General features: G+C 57.3%; 1 protein-coding gene across 1 annotated transcript in view; it reads left to right on the top strand.

Annotated features, from left to right (window-relative positions):
• LOC135886654 (von Willebrand factor A domain-containing protein 5A-like) overlaps positions 1-13,979 on the top strand; it is a 64,092-nt gene that overhangs the window by 20,982 nt on the left and 29,131 nt on the right. The window lies entirely within an intron of this gene.

The following is a 13,979-nucleotide window of genomic DNA, read 5'->3' as shown; positions in this document are numbered from 1 at the left end:
TATGTGGAATCGATATTGCAAAGTCGAACTTGTGTGTCCACACTAAGGACAGTAATTCGACTTTGTGAGTCCACACTAACGGGGAAAGCGTCGACATTGGAAGCGGTGCACTGTGGGCAGCTATCCCACAGTTCCCGCAGTCCCCGCTGCCCATTGGAATTCTGGGTCGAGCCGCCAATGCCTTCTGGGTAAAAAAAAAAAAGGGTTGAGGGTGCTTTTGGGTAATTGTCGTCATCCGTCTGTCACTACCGCCCTCCCTCCCTCCCTGAAAGCGCCGGCGGGAAATCATTTCGCGCACTTTTCGGGTCAGTGACAGCGCGGACGCCACAGCACTGCGAGCATGGATCCCGCTGCGACCATCGCTGCAGTTGTGGCACTTGTCAATGCCTCGCAGGTTATCATCCACCTTTCCCAGAGGCAGATGCAGATGAACCAGGCGAGGAGGCTACGGCACCGCGGTGAGGGCCTGAACTCTGAGAGGGGCACAGACCTCTCACAAAGCACGGGACCCAGCTCCGAGGACATCACGGTGACAATGGGTCATCTGGATGTTGTGGAACGGCGATTCTGGGCACGGGAAACAAGCACTGACTGGTGGGACCGCATAGTGCTGCAGGTCTGGGACGAATCCCAGTGGCTGCGAAACTTTCGCATGCGGAAGGGGACTTTCCTTGAACTTTGTGAGTTGCTGTCCCCTGCCCTGAAGCGCAATGACACCCGGATGCGAGCAGCCCTGACTGTCCAGAAGCGAGTGGCCATAGCCCTCTGGAAGCTTGCAACGCCGGACAGCTACCGGTCTGTCGCGAACCAGTTTGGCGTGGGCAAATCTACCGTGGGGGTTGTTATGATGCAAGTAGCCAACGCAATCGTCAAGGTACTGCTCTCAAAGGTAGTGACCCTGGGAAACGTGGAGGTCATCATAGATGGCTTCGCCGCGATGGGATTCCCAAACTGCGGTGGGGCTATAGATGGAACTCACATCCCTATCCTGGGACCGGACCACCAGGCCAGCCAGTACATCAACCGAAAGGGCTACTTTTCAATGGTGCTGCAAGCACTGGTGGACCACAGGGGACGTTTTACCAACATCAACGTTGGATGGCCGGGCAAGGTTCATGACGCTCGCGTCTTCAGGAACTCTGGTCTGTTTAGACGGCTGCAGGAAGGTATTTACTTCCCGGACCACAAAATAACTCTTGGGGATGTGGAGATGCCTACAGTGATCCTTGGGGACCCAGCCTACCCGCTAATGCCCTGGCTCATGAAGCCCTACACTGGCGCCCTGGACTCTGAAAAAGAACTCTTCAACTACCAGCTGAGCAAGTGCAGAATGGTGGTGGAGTGTGCTTTTGAACGTCTCAAGGGGAGATGGAGAAGCTTACTCACTCGCTGTGATCTCAGCGAAACCAATATCCCCATTGTTATAGCTGCTTGCTGTGTGCTCCACAATCTGTGTGAGAGCAAGGGGGAGATCTTTATGGCGGGGTGGGAGGTTGAGGCAAATAGCCTGGCATCTGATTACGCCCAGCCAGACAGCCGGGCGATTAGAAGAGCCCAGCGGGACGCCCTGTGCATCCGGGAGGCTTTGAAAGCCAGGTTCCACAGTGAGCAGGGTAACCAGTGACTTTTAAGTTTCTGTACAGAGAAGCTGAACCTGCCCCCGTTTCTTTACCCAGTTAAGGATGACTATCCTCTCCAGTTACAGACCCCCTCCACCCCCTTCCAAAAAAATAAAATCATTTTTACTTTTGTTATTGAACACCGTTGTCTTTAGTACTGTTTTCGCGGGAATCTTTGAAACCGGGGACGCAGACTGTGGTGAGGAGCGGGTGTAGTGTACTGATGCAAATGATCCTTCTAAACTCCAGGAATGACAGGATTCACAGTAGCGGACTGGTTGTTTCAACGGAGCCTGCCAGCCCTCCTGAGTGGGACTGCGTGTATGTGGGGGCTATGTGACTTTATGGCAGGGGGAGGAGGGTTACAGATCCCCTGCTGCGTGGCTCTGTGATCCAGGACAAGGACCGCTGCATACGATCTGTAACTGCCCTCCCCCGCCACAAAGTCACAGAGCAACTAACCCGCCCCCCCCCCCGCCCCCCACAGAACATGAAAACCACCTCCCAGACTGACCAGGGTAACTAATCACTGCACTGTGTATGTGCCCTGCTGCTGGACCTGTCCCCGCCTCTGTAGCCTGCTAAAGGTGACTGTCCTGTCCAATTACCAAGCCCCTTCCCCCCCTTCAGACAGACTCTCCCTCAAAACAGCATGACTGAAACAGTAATGAACAGAAACGTATTTTTTATTAACAACCACACATGAAACTGGGGGGGTGAAACTTGGACGGGGGCTTGGGTGAGGCTGCCAGGAAAGGACTTTTCAAATTTTGGGGAATGACAGCCTTCTGGTGCTTGAGCAGTCTGCAGGGGTGGAGTGAGAGTTTTCACGGACTCTTCCGCCCCTCCTTCTTTGGACTTTGGGCGAGGGGGGTATGGGACTTGGTGGCGGGGGAGTGCGGTTACTGATAGACTGCAGCGGGGCTCTGTCCTCCTGCCTCCGTTCCTGCAGAACATCAACAAGGCGCCGGAGCGTGTCCGTTTGCTCCCTCAGAAGTCCAAGCAGCGTTTGAGTCGCCTGCTGGTCTTCCTGCCGCCACCTCTCCTCACGTTCCATGTGTGTCCGGTGCATTTGGGACAAATTCTCCCTCCACTGGTTCTGCTGTGCTGCCTGGGCTCGGGAGCAGCCCATTAGTTCTGAGAACATGTCCTCTCGCGTCTTCTTCTTCCTCCGCCTAATGTGCGCTAGCCTCTGGGAGTGTGATGCCAGGCTGGGTTGGGAGACAGTTGCAGATGTGGCTGTGGGAATGAGGAAAAGGCAGTGAATTCCTCTGAAAGATAAATGTAGTTGTGAATCAAGAACATAGTCTTTCTCTGTGAACAAGACCATGAACCACACCTATCACATGCGCACTGAGGACAAGGTCGAATTTTCGAACCTCGCCTTCAGTGCCTGGGCTTTTGCACTGCCGATCTGGGAACCGGGGCAGGACACGGTACTCTCTGTAGCAGGCAAACATGGTAAGCCGTAGACTTGTGGCAGATTAAAACTTTAGGAGTACCACTGGCCTCCTTTCACATTGAAAGCACTGCCAGTCTCTGCTGCCAGCAATCGGCCAAGCAGGAACTCTGGCCCTGTCCCACCCCCTCGCGGATGTGCCAGGGAAAGATCCCTGGATGCTGGCCCTCTCCCGCCCCCACCGCGTGGCTGTAAACCAGCGGTCACAGTTCTGTAAAGGAACTTGTTGCAAGCAGTCCCAATACTAACAGTCCCCTACCTAATTCAAAGCAGGTTGTCATGAGCGACATTACCCTCATGAGGATCCCGGACACCGAGATCCAAAGGATGCTTCGAGAAAGCCTGCAGAGACCGGGGCCCTATGCCGCCATGCTATGCAAGGCACTGATCCCAGAGTACCTGCTTGTCTCCTGGCGCGGGAACGTCTCGTACTTCGGAGGACCAAGTAAAGCCGCTCTCCCCAGGAACCTGATGAACAGGCTATCCCATTACTTGCAGGAGAGCTTTGTGGAGATGTCCGTGGAGGACTACTGCTCTATCCCCGGACATATAGACAGGATTTTCATCTAGCTGCAGTAGCAGGGACTAAAGAGTGGAGCAGCTTGGGCAGCACAATCATGCACAACCGGACACTGTTTGATTTTTTTATAAATAGTTGTTACTGATTACTTAAGCGCCCAGGGGGAAGAAATCATGAATCACAGATTGTTATTACTCTTAATATTCAAGTTTTGTAAAAAATAAAGGTTTATATGTTTAAAGCACTTACCGCTTGATCCTTCCCCTGAATCTGTGTCCGGGTTACATGCTGGGGAGGGTTGGTAGGGGATCTCTGTAAGGGTGATGAAGAGCTCCTGGCTGTCGGGGAAATCAGCTTGGTAAGCGCTGTCGACTGCCTCATCCTCCTCATCTCCTTCCTCATCTTCCCCGTCCGCTAACATGTCCGAGGAACCGGCCCTGGACAATATCCCATCCTCAGAGTCCACGGTCAGTGGTGGGGTAGTGGTGGCAGCCGCACCATGGATGAAATGCAGTGCCTCGTAGAAACGGGATGTGTGGGGCTGGGATCCGGAGCGTCCGTTTGCCTCTTTGGTCTTCTGATAGCCTTGTCTCAGCTCCTTGATTTTCACGCGGCACTGCGTTGCATCCCGGCTGTATCCTCTCTCTGCCATGGCTTTAGAGATCTTCTCATAGATCTTTGCGTTCCGTCTTTTGGAGCGCAGCTCGGAAAGCACGGACTCATCGCCCCACACAGCGATGAGATCCAAGACTTCCCGATCAGTCCATGCTGGGGCCCTCTTTCTATTCTGGGATTGCACGGCCATCTCGGCTGGAGAGCTCTGCATCGTTGCCACTGCTGCTGAGCTCGCCACGCTGTCCAAACAGGAAATGAGATTCAAACTGCCCAGACAGGAAAAGGAATTCAAATTTTCCCGGGCCTTTTCCTGTGTGGCTGGTCAGAGCATCCGAGCTCGGACTGCTGTCCAGAGCGTCAACAGAGTGGTGCACTGTGGGATAGCTCCCGGAGCTATTACTGTCGATTTCCATCCACACCAAGCCTAATTCGATATGGCCATGTCGAATTTAGCGCTACTCCCCTCGTTGGGGAGGAGTACAGAAGTCGAATTTAAGAGCCCTCTATGTCGAACTAAATAGCCTTGTGGTGTGGACGGGTGCAGGGTTAATTCGATGTAACGGCGCTAAATTCGACATAAACGCCTAGTGTAGACCAGGCCTGATATTGGAATACTGCATCGAGTTTTGGTGTCCACCTTTGAAAAAGATGTTGTGAAATTGGAGCTGGGGCAGCAAAGAGCCACCAAATGTTCTGAGGGCTGGAGAAAAATGCCTTCTAGTGAGCGATTGAAAGAGCTCAACCTCTTTAGCTTATCAAAAGAAGATCGAAAGGTGACTTCATTGAAGTGTTGAAGTGCCTTAATGGAGAGAAAAGATTGGGTATTAAAGGGCTCTTTAATCGAGCAGAGAAAGGCAGAACAAGACCCAGTGGCTGGAAGGTGAAAAGAGACAAATTCATCTGACAAATAAAGCACAAATATTCAACAGCGAGAATGATTCACCACAGGAACAAGCTACCAAGGAAAGTGGTGGATTCTCCATCTCTTGATGTCATTTCATGAAGACTAGATGCCTTTCTGGAATGCGTTTGCCCCCAAAGTAGCTATTGTGTCATACAGGAGGCCTGTGGCATGGCAGGGGTCAGATTAGATGCTCTAATGGTCTCTTCTGGCCATCAAGTCTACTAATTTCCGAAAAACTGAGTGTAGCATTGGGAGCAGCGTCTGAGGTTTTACCGTCTAGTCGGCTTGCTTCCTAAAATGAACACTCCTTGAGTGGAGTGATCCACAGGGACTAGCTCAAACCTCCAAAGTGCCTGGCCAGGGGCAGGACATTAGCACAGCAAGGGAGGGGCGTGGCAGTGACATCACAAAGGCCTTTTGCAGGACCTCAGACTATTGGTCAAAGGTGGTGACCTCACAGAGAGATGCTGACATCAGCCAGGCAGGACAGAGGCGAGTGGCCCGGGAAACCTCAGAGACTCCTGTGGCTTTGCTTCAGCAAGTCTCTGTCTCGAGGTCTCTCTTTGAGGACTGAGAGAATATTCGGGTTCACGTACGTGAGCGGCAGGAGGAACCTCTGTCGAGTTTTCTCCTTCCCTTTTCGTGATTGTACTAGAAAGCAGACGTCCCTGTTTAGAAGGTAAGAGCCTCCTCCAGGTTGGAAACCTCTTCAGTCTGATCCATCTGCTGACAGTTGAATTCTAGGCATGGAAAACACCAGCTTAAGGAGGCAGAATTTGATTCCGCACCTGGGATTTTGTCCCTTAGAATCACTGGGGACATTGGGGTTTGTCCTTTTGGTTTCACCTTTTCCTCCATCCCTCCCTCCTTTCTTTTCTTCTCTTGCTTCTTTTGTCCTTTCCCCTGTTCCCTCCCAACACCAGGGGGGGGTGTTTGTGTGTCGCGGGGGAGTGCTCTGCAGCTCCCACTCTGGGAGGTCCACCCAAAAATGTGGGGCTGAAGTAGTGACCCGGCAGTGATCCCCACCAGTAGCGTAGCTAGGGGGGGTGCACGGGAAGCAGCCACTTCCCCTCAGCACATTTTCCAAAAGCGGCGCCTTAGTTAGGGGTTACCATGGTGCCAGCAGGAGGGGCCCACACTCCGCTCTGAAGCTTGGCCTGCCTGGCTGGCGCTGACCTCCTGCACGCAAAGGGGGGGGCAGCACGGCCGGAGGAGCCATGGGGGGGGCGGCACGGCCGGAGGAGCCATGGGGGGCCGCGGGGGCGGAATGGCACGGCCGGAGGAGCCATGGGGGGCAGGGCCGGCTCTAACTTTTTTGCTGCCCCAAGCAGCAAAAAAAAAGCGCCGCCCCCCGAGACCCCCCCCCGCCGAGCGCCGCACCGCTGGAACCCCCCCTCGAGCGCCACGCCCCGCGCCGCCCCCCCACTGAGTGCCGCGCTGCCGGAGCGCCCCCGCCCCCCCGCGGAATGCCGTGCTGCCCCCCGCCACCCCAAGGTTGGCTGCCCCTTACCAGGTGCCGCCCCAAGCATGTGCTTGGTTGCCTGGTGCCTGGAGCTGGCCCTGATGGGGGGCCGTGGGGGCAGCACGGCATGGCCGAAGGAGCCATGGGGAGGGGGGCGGCACAGCCGGAGGAGTCATGGGGGTCGCGGGGGTGGAACGGCACGGCCGGAGGAGCCATGGGGGGGGGCGCAGCACGGCACGGCCGGAGGAGCCAGCCAAGGGGGGGGCGCGGAGTGGCCGCAGGAGGAGCCAAGGGGGGGCGTGGCCAGAGGAGGAGCCAAGGGGGGGCGCCTTTTTAATGTTTGCTCCCCCTGCTCTTAGAACCTGGCTATGCCACTGATCCCCACCAGTGACCTGGGCCATCCTTTGGGCTCTCTGGTGAGAACCCTCAGCCTCCCATCCTCAGCCTCTACCCTGACTGGCTGAGCAGGGGGTTATTGACAGGGAGGAGACTCAGGTCCTTGTTCTCTTTTAAGACCAAGTAAATAAGTCATAAGCAGTTCTAGGTTTGATGAATTTTGCTGCTTCTCTGCATTAATTGTCTTTGAGCAGCTCATGATTCTCTCTAACATTGCAGTTCTCCTCAAATACTTGCTGAATAATTACTGAGCACTGTTGTTGGTCTGGAACTCATCTGAGAGCACTTTATTCAGGTCATTCAATGTATGAAATTCAAGATCCGATGGTTAGTTTGAAAATCAGGGCTCTTGGGTCCTAGTCCCAACTCTGCCACTGACTGGCTGTGTGACCTAAGACAAGTCAATTCTCCTTTCTCAGCCTTAGCTTCTCCCTCTTTCAAGTAGGGATAATAATGATCCGCTCCTACCTACCTCACAGTGGGTGGAGGATGGGGATCCATTGGAGAGTGTCACTAGGAGGAGTGCATAATATGAGGTGTCCTAGCACGTTTACTCAGATCAGATTGTGAAATAGTTGAAATAGTCTATTTTATTTGTATTTTTTTATTTTGAAATTGATAAGAGCAGCAACTACTTAGCTCAGACTGAGGCATCTTATCTCATTTTCGAGATCTAAGTGTCTCCTCTTTGTGTGCGACGAGACAATTTAACACACTGTGACAAACAGGAGATGCTTTTGTTTTGCAACAAAATATTTTTGCAAAGAACTTTCATCCCACTTGTTATGAATTCAAGAAACAAACTGGTTTAGTCTGAATGGGATTTTCTAACAGAAACGGTTTCAATGAAATTTCCCCACCATCTCGATTCCTGGGCTCTATCCCTGCCCAGGGGTGAAAGGAACTTAAAGGATTTACCGTTACGCCGGAGTCCTGAGCGGGGGTGTGGCCTCAACCGGAAGAGGCGGGGCCTTTCAAGATTTAAAAGCCCTGAGGCTCCAGCTCTGGCTGGGAGCGCCAGGGCCTTTAAATCACCCCGGAGCTACCAGCTGCAGAGGCGGCTGGGAGCCCCGGTGCTCAGGGGCGAATTAAAGGGCCCGGGGCTCCGGCCTCCGCGGAGCTCTGGGCCCTTTAAATCACCGCGGGAGCCTGGCTGCCGGAGCTCCGGCAGCGCTTTAAAGGGCCCGGGGTTCACCGCAGTGGCAGGAGCACCGGCCCTTTAAATCCCCGCCCAAGCCTGGCTGCCGGAGCTCCGGTGGCGCTTTAAAGGGCCCAGGGCTCCCCGCAGCAGCAAGAGCTCCGGCCCCTTAAAGAACCGCGGGAGCCCGGCTGCCGGAGCTCCGGCAGTGCTTTAAAGGGCCCAGGGCGCCCCACAACAGCAGGAGCTCCGGCCATTTAAATCCCCGTCCGAGCCCAGCTGCCGGAGCTCCGGCGGCGCTTTAAAGGGCCCGGGGCTCCCCGCAGCGGCTGGAGCCCTGGGCCCTTTAAATCACTGCCGCAGAAGCCGGTCCAGTCCGGCACGGCGTACTGGCTCTTGCCGGTACGCTGTACCAGACCGGACCGGCTTACTTTCCCCTCTGCCGTGCCTCTGGGGGGTTTGTTGTCCATTAGAACAGGAGTCAGGACTGGTGGCTTCTCTTTCTGGCTCTGCCACCGCCTTGCTGTCTAGGCCCTTGGATAGGTCCCTTCCCTTCTCTGTAGCTCAGGCTCCTCCCCATCTGTCCAATGCGAACAGGGACAATTCTCGAATTCTGGGCGGTCGTGAGCCTAAGTGAGATAAGGGGCGTTAAAGCCCTCTGTGAAGGAGAAAGGGGAATTTCTCAGTGTTTAGCACCAAGGAATTCTAAAGTTTGCTAAAATATCTAGTCTGCGGAAACAAGAAATGGTCGGGGCCAAATTTTTTAAGCATTGTCTTTTTAAAAGCCCATTCAGGGATGGGAGGCCCTGTCTTTTAGGTACCTGGGGTTCTTTGCCAGCAGGAGAGAAGAGGTTCCTGCCTCCATTTTTGTGGCCTTAACAAACCAGATGCTGTGCCCCAGTTCTCGTCTGCGATCCCTGAAAAAGAACCTCTTCCCATCCATTAACAAGACAGGTCCTATCTGTAAAAGGGGAACAAAGAGAACCCTGGGACTTACAGACTAGCCAGCCTCACTTCCATAGCTGGAGAGAGACTGGAATACATCATTAATCAATCCCTTTGTCAGCACCTACAGGATAATTTGGTTCTTAGGACTAGTGAGCATGGACTTGTCAAGAACAAATTATTCCAAACCAATCCTAGCTCCTTCTTTGGCAGGGTTCCGGGCCTAGTGGAGGTGGGTAAACAGTAGATTAGGGTTACCATACGTCCGGTTTTTCCCGGACATGTCCGGCTTTTCGGCAATCAAACCCCCGTCCGGGGGGAATTGCCAAAAAGCCGAACATGTCCGGGAAAAATACCGGCCGGGCACTTCCTCTCCCGCGGCTGCTCTGCTCCTCCCCTGACTCAGACTTCGGCTCTGTTTAAGAGCCAAGCTGCCCGAGCCAGCGCTACCGGCTTCGGGCAGCCCCCTTGCCTCCGGACCCCAGCCGCCGGCCGGGCACTTCCCCTTCCGGGCTCCAGCTGCTTTGCTCCTCCCCTGACTCAGACTTCTGCTCTGTTTAAGAGCCAAGCTGCCCGAGCCAGCGCTACCGGCTTCGGGCAGCCCCCGTGCCTCTGGACCCCGAGCCGCCGGCCGGGCACTTCCCTTCCCGGGCTCCAGCTGCTCTGCTCCGGCGGCGCAGGGTCCGGAGGCAAGGAGGCTGCCCAAAGCCGGTAGCGCTTGCTCGGGCAGCTTGGCTCTTAAACAGAGCCAAAGTCTGAGTCAGGGGAGGAGCAGAGCAGCTGGAGCCCGGGAGGGGAAGTGCCCGGCCGGGGGCGCAGGGTCCAGAAGCATAGGGGCTGCCCGAAGCCCGAGCGCTACCGGATTCATGGTTTGCCGGGCAGCCTCCAGACCCTGCGCCCCCGGCTGGGCGCTTCCCCTCCCGGGCTCCAGCTGCGCTGGGGAAGCGCTGGCCGGCGGCGCAGGGTCTGGAGGCTGCCCGGCAATCCGTGAAGCCGGTAGCGCTCGGGCAGCCCTTTTCGCGTGGCTGGGAGGGAGGAGGGGGAGTTAGGGCAGGGAATTTGGGGAAGGGGCGGAGTTGAGTCGGGGCCGGGGGTGGGGAAAGGGGCGGGGCCAGGGCCCGTGGAGTGTCCTCTTTTTTTATTTTTTAAATATGGTAACCCTACAGTAGATGTGATCTCTCTTGGTGTTTCTAAGGCTTTTGACACAGTCCCATGGGACATTCTCACAAGCGAACGAGGGAAATGTGGTCTAGATGTAATCAGTGGAATGGGAGTGCAGAGCTGGTTGAAAGCCCAGACTCCAAGAGCCCTTCTCCATGTCTGGCTGTCCAACGGAGAGGGTGTACCTACTGGGTCCGGCAGGGATCAGTCCGGGGGCCGGTAGTATTCAATATTTTCCTTAAGGATTTGGAAAATGGAGTGGAGAGCATGCTTCTACAATTTGCAAATGACACCAAGCACTTTGGAGCACAGGATTCTCCCAGCACTTTCCAATAGTGGGAAAGTATGAAATCCCCATTTGACTGCTGGGGACAGAGCCAGAGAGGGGGGAGCAATTTGCTCAAAGTCCCACAGGGAAAGGAAAACACCCAGCAGTGGAACCAACAGGAAACCCAGCAATGGAACTCAGGAGTCCTGACTCCCAATCCCCTGGTCCAGTCACTCCAGCGGAGCACACTCCCTCTCAAAGCAGGGGGAGCGGACGTGAGGGCCTTCTTGTGATTGCCAGCTGTGGGAGGGAGTGTGCAGCAGTGGTTAGCGAAGGGGCCTGGAAAGAAGGCCTGCTGGGTCCCATCCATTCTTCTGACACTTGGTGTGACCCTGAGCCAGTAGCTTCCCCGCCCCAGGCCTGGTTCTCATCATTGGGGTTGGGGTCGCAGTCCCGACAGCCCAGGGGGGTTGGGAGGCTCCAGGAAGGTGTGTAAAGTGCTGGGATGTCGGGATCCCGGACACTCTGTCACCCCCGCACTAGGGCGGTGTCCGGCACCCCCTGCTGCTGGCCGAGTTTCTCTGTCCCTTGGCAATAAGACAGACTCTTGTTTTCACAGCCAGCCGATCGCCCCGTGCCATCACCCTGCCTGCTTGCTGGGCAGGGTAACTCCTCAGGTCACCACCACCCTCTCCAGCCTGCCTTGGGCTTGGAGAGTGAGGAGAAGGGCGAGGGACGACCCTGAACATCCTCCATCCATCGCTCCGTCACCAGAGCAAGTGAGTGGCATTAGGGTTCCTCGGTGGCGTCCCCTGTCTGTCCGGGGAGAGGCAGAAAGAGGGGGAGAGAATCTCTCCCAAAGGAGATTGGATTTGCAAACAGCCCCCAGGAACCCCTCGCACTCAGACCGGGGAGAGGCTTCTCCAGAGCCATCTCTAGTGTGTTTGGCAAGGTCCCAGCAATGGGGCTCCCAGCCCTTCCCTTGTGGGAGACTGTTCCCCAGGCTGAGAGTCTCTGAGCTGGGCCAGACCCGGTGAGCTGCTGAGCATGGAAATCAATGAGAACTGAGGGGGGCCTGGCCTTGCTATGCCTAGGGACTTTGAAGTGGGGAATGGTTTCCCAGAAGAAGTCCGGACTCCTGGGTTCAGGGCTGGCTTTAGCAAGTGCGGGGCCCGATTCCTGGGGAGGCACTTGGGATTGCCGGCTGGGGGAGCGGGCCCCGCCGGGCTTGCCGCGCTCCGTCTGGAGGTCTGGCCAGGGTCGCGGAGCTGCGGGGCTGTCACGGTCCAGCCTGGGTCGTGGGGCTGCGGAGCTGCCGCGCTCCGGCCGGGGTCACGGAGTGACAGGGCTGCCGTGCTCCAGCCTGGGTTACGGGGCTATGGGGCTGCCGCGCTCCGGCCGGCGCTCTGGCCAGGGGAGCGGGGCCCCCGAAGACGACTGCCGCCGGGGTGAGTGCGCAGGGCCCTCTTAGGCGCGGGGCCCGATTCCGGGGAATCGGGCGAATCGGCCTAAAGCCGGCCCTGCCTGGGTTCTGTTCCTTCTCTAGCCTGGGCGGGGGGTGGGGGGGGTGAGTGTGGTCTGGGGTGGCAGGAGGGAGCTGCTTGTCCAAAGTGACCAGTGGTCTTTGTGACTGACCCCAGTGCTCGAAAAGGACGAGACTCCCCGGTTCTTGCAGCCCCAGGGATGACGAGGGGGAGCGTTGAGGGGGAGCAGATCATGCAATGAACTCCTGCCAGTGTGTGTAGCTTGCCCTCCCTGCACCCCCGTGGGGGGAGCAGGAGCTGCTCTGGCTGGGGCAGGGATCGGGAGGGAGCAAACAGGCTGGTTAGTGAGAGGCTGCCTTGACCCCAGACTCACGCCTGCTCCCCGCTGGGTTCCAGGATGGCCAGGCTCCTGAGGATGTTCAGGAAGAAGGCTCTGCAGGTGGCCCCAGAGCCTGAGGGAAGCAGCCACCATCTTCCCCAGGAGCGGAGCGGCCCCTCCGTCCCCGCTGGCGGGGAAGGAGCTCCCAGCCGCGCCAGGAGGTGGAAGTGCCCAGCCTTCTGGCGGAAGAAACCCACTCCCGGCGCAGGCGCCGAGGTGGGAGCATCACCTCCCAGGCCAAAATGGAGCTGGGCCAGGCTGCGGCTGGGCAGGCAGGACCCAGCCCAGGGGCGGAACCGGGCAGGGTGGCTCTGGGGCTTGTGGTTGTGTGGGCAGCAGCGGCCCCAAGAGCCCAGCCCCAACTTCCAAGAGGGGGCATCGCCCTGCTCGGTCAGTGAGGACCTTCCAGCCTCCCCAGGGCAGGAGGTGGAGGATCCCTCTGCCAGCCCCAGCAGCTCGGGCCGCTCCCCATCTGACAGCAGCAGCGCCTGCGACTCGGACAGCACCCTGGCTGATGGACGCTTCTGCTTTCTTCCAGGTGAGGAGCCAGGCTGGGTTCAGGGAGGCGTGAGGAGGGGGCTGTGAACACCCTGGGCCCAGGCCCTCGAGCAGTGCTATGGGGGTGGGTCTCCAGCCCAGGTGTCTGGCCTGAGCCATGTGAACCCCACCGACACTAGATGCTGCCACTTTGGTCCTTGGTGCTCCATTTTGCGTGGGGGGGGGAGGCACCTCCAAGGGAGTCCAGGACAGTGGGGCGGGGGTCTCTTTGCTATGGGCTCCTGAAGGAGTTGGGGGCTGGCGACATCACTGAGCGGGGGGAGTGTGGGGCCCAATCTGCCCTATGTCCCGGAGGTGGGAAGGGGACACATTGTCCCACCATGCCCCTGTCCTTCCCCCGAGTGGCAGCAGGCGTCACCCTGTCCCCTTCTCTTCCTGGTGCAGCGTCCGCCAGGGACTCCGAGGACGAGGAGGAGGAAGAAGAAGGGGTAGACTTGGTAACAGAGGAGGCTGCTCTCATGAACATCCGAGAGCAGCTCCATGGCCGAGAAAAGGTACAAATGTTCCCCAGCTGTGCTGGAACTGAGATTGTCCTGCTCCTTCCCAGCATCCCGACCCCCTGCAGAAGGTCTTGGCCCTAATGGGGACCTTTCTCCTCCATGATCTGGGACCCCCAAGATGGGGGTGTTTGTCACACACCAGCCGGGGTCTCCTCCCCCCACAGGCACTGTCCCAGTTCCCGACCCTGATTGTGGAGGAGTCGTGGGTGATTTGGACAATAGGCGGGTCCCCACTATCCCCCATTCAGGCCTAAGTCCTGCAGCTGGTGTGGCTGGGGCAGGGAGGTCCCTGGCTAACTGGTTCTCTCTCCCCTAACCCCACTCCTGGTGGGTGCAGGACGAGGCGCAGCAGCTCGAGTTCCTGCACGCCATCTACCCCGCGTGCCTCGCTGCCCAGCAGAGAGGGGACAACACATTGGAGCCACACTGCTCGAAGGCGGCTGTGGCGGAGAGGATTGTGGTGAGTGAGACATGGCGCCCGGCAGCTGGAGGGTGGACAGAGGCATGGGAGGGGCAGGGGTCTCCCCGGGCCGATGGTTGGGGGATGGCTGGTGCTGGAGGGCAGCTGAGG

Source organism: Emys orbicularis, chromosome 12, assembly GCF_028017835.1.
Source record: "Emys orbicularis isolate rEmyOrb1 chromosome 12, rEmyOrb1.hap1, whole genome shotgun sequence".
Taxonomy (NCBI): domain Eukaryota; kingdom Metazoa; phylum Chordata; order Testudines; family Emydidae; genus Emys; species Emys orbicularis.
The sequence above is the reverse complement of the archived record's forward strand: the minus strand, read 5'-3'. Positions and strand labels throughout refer to the sequence as shown.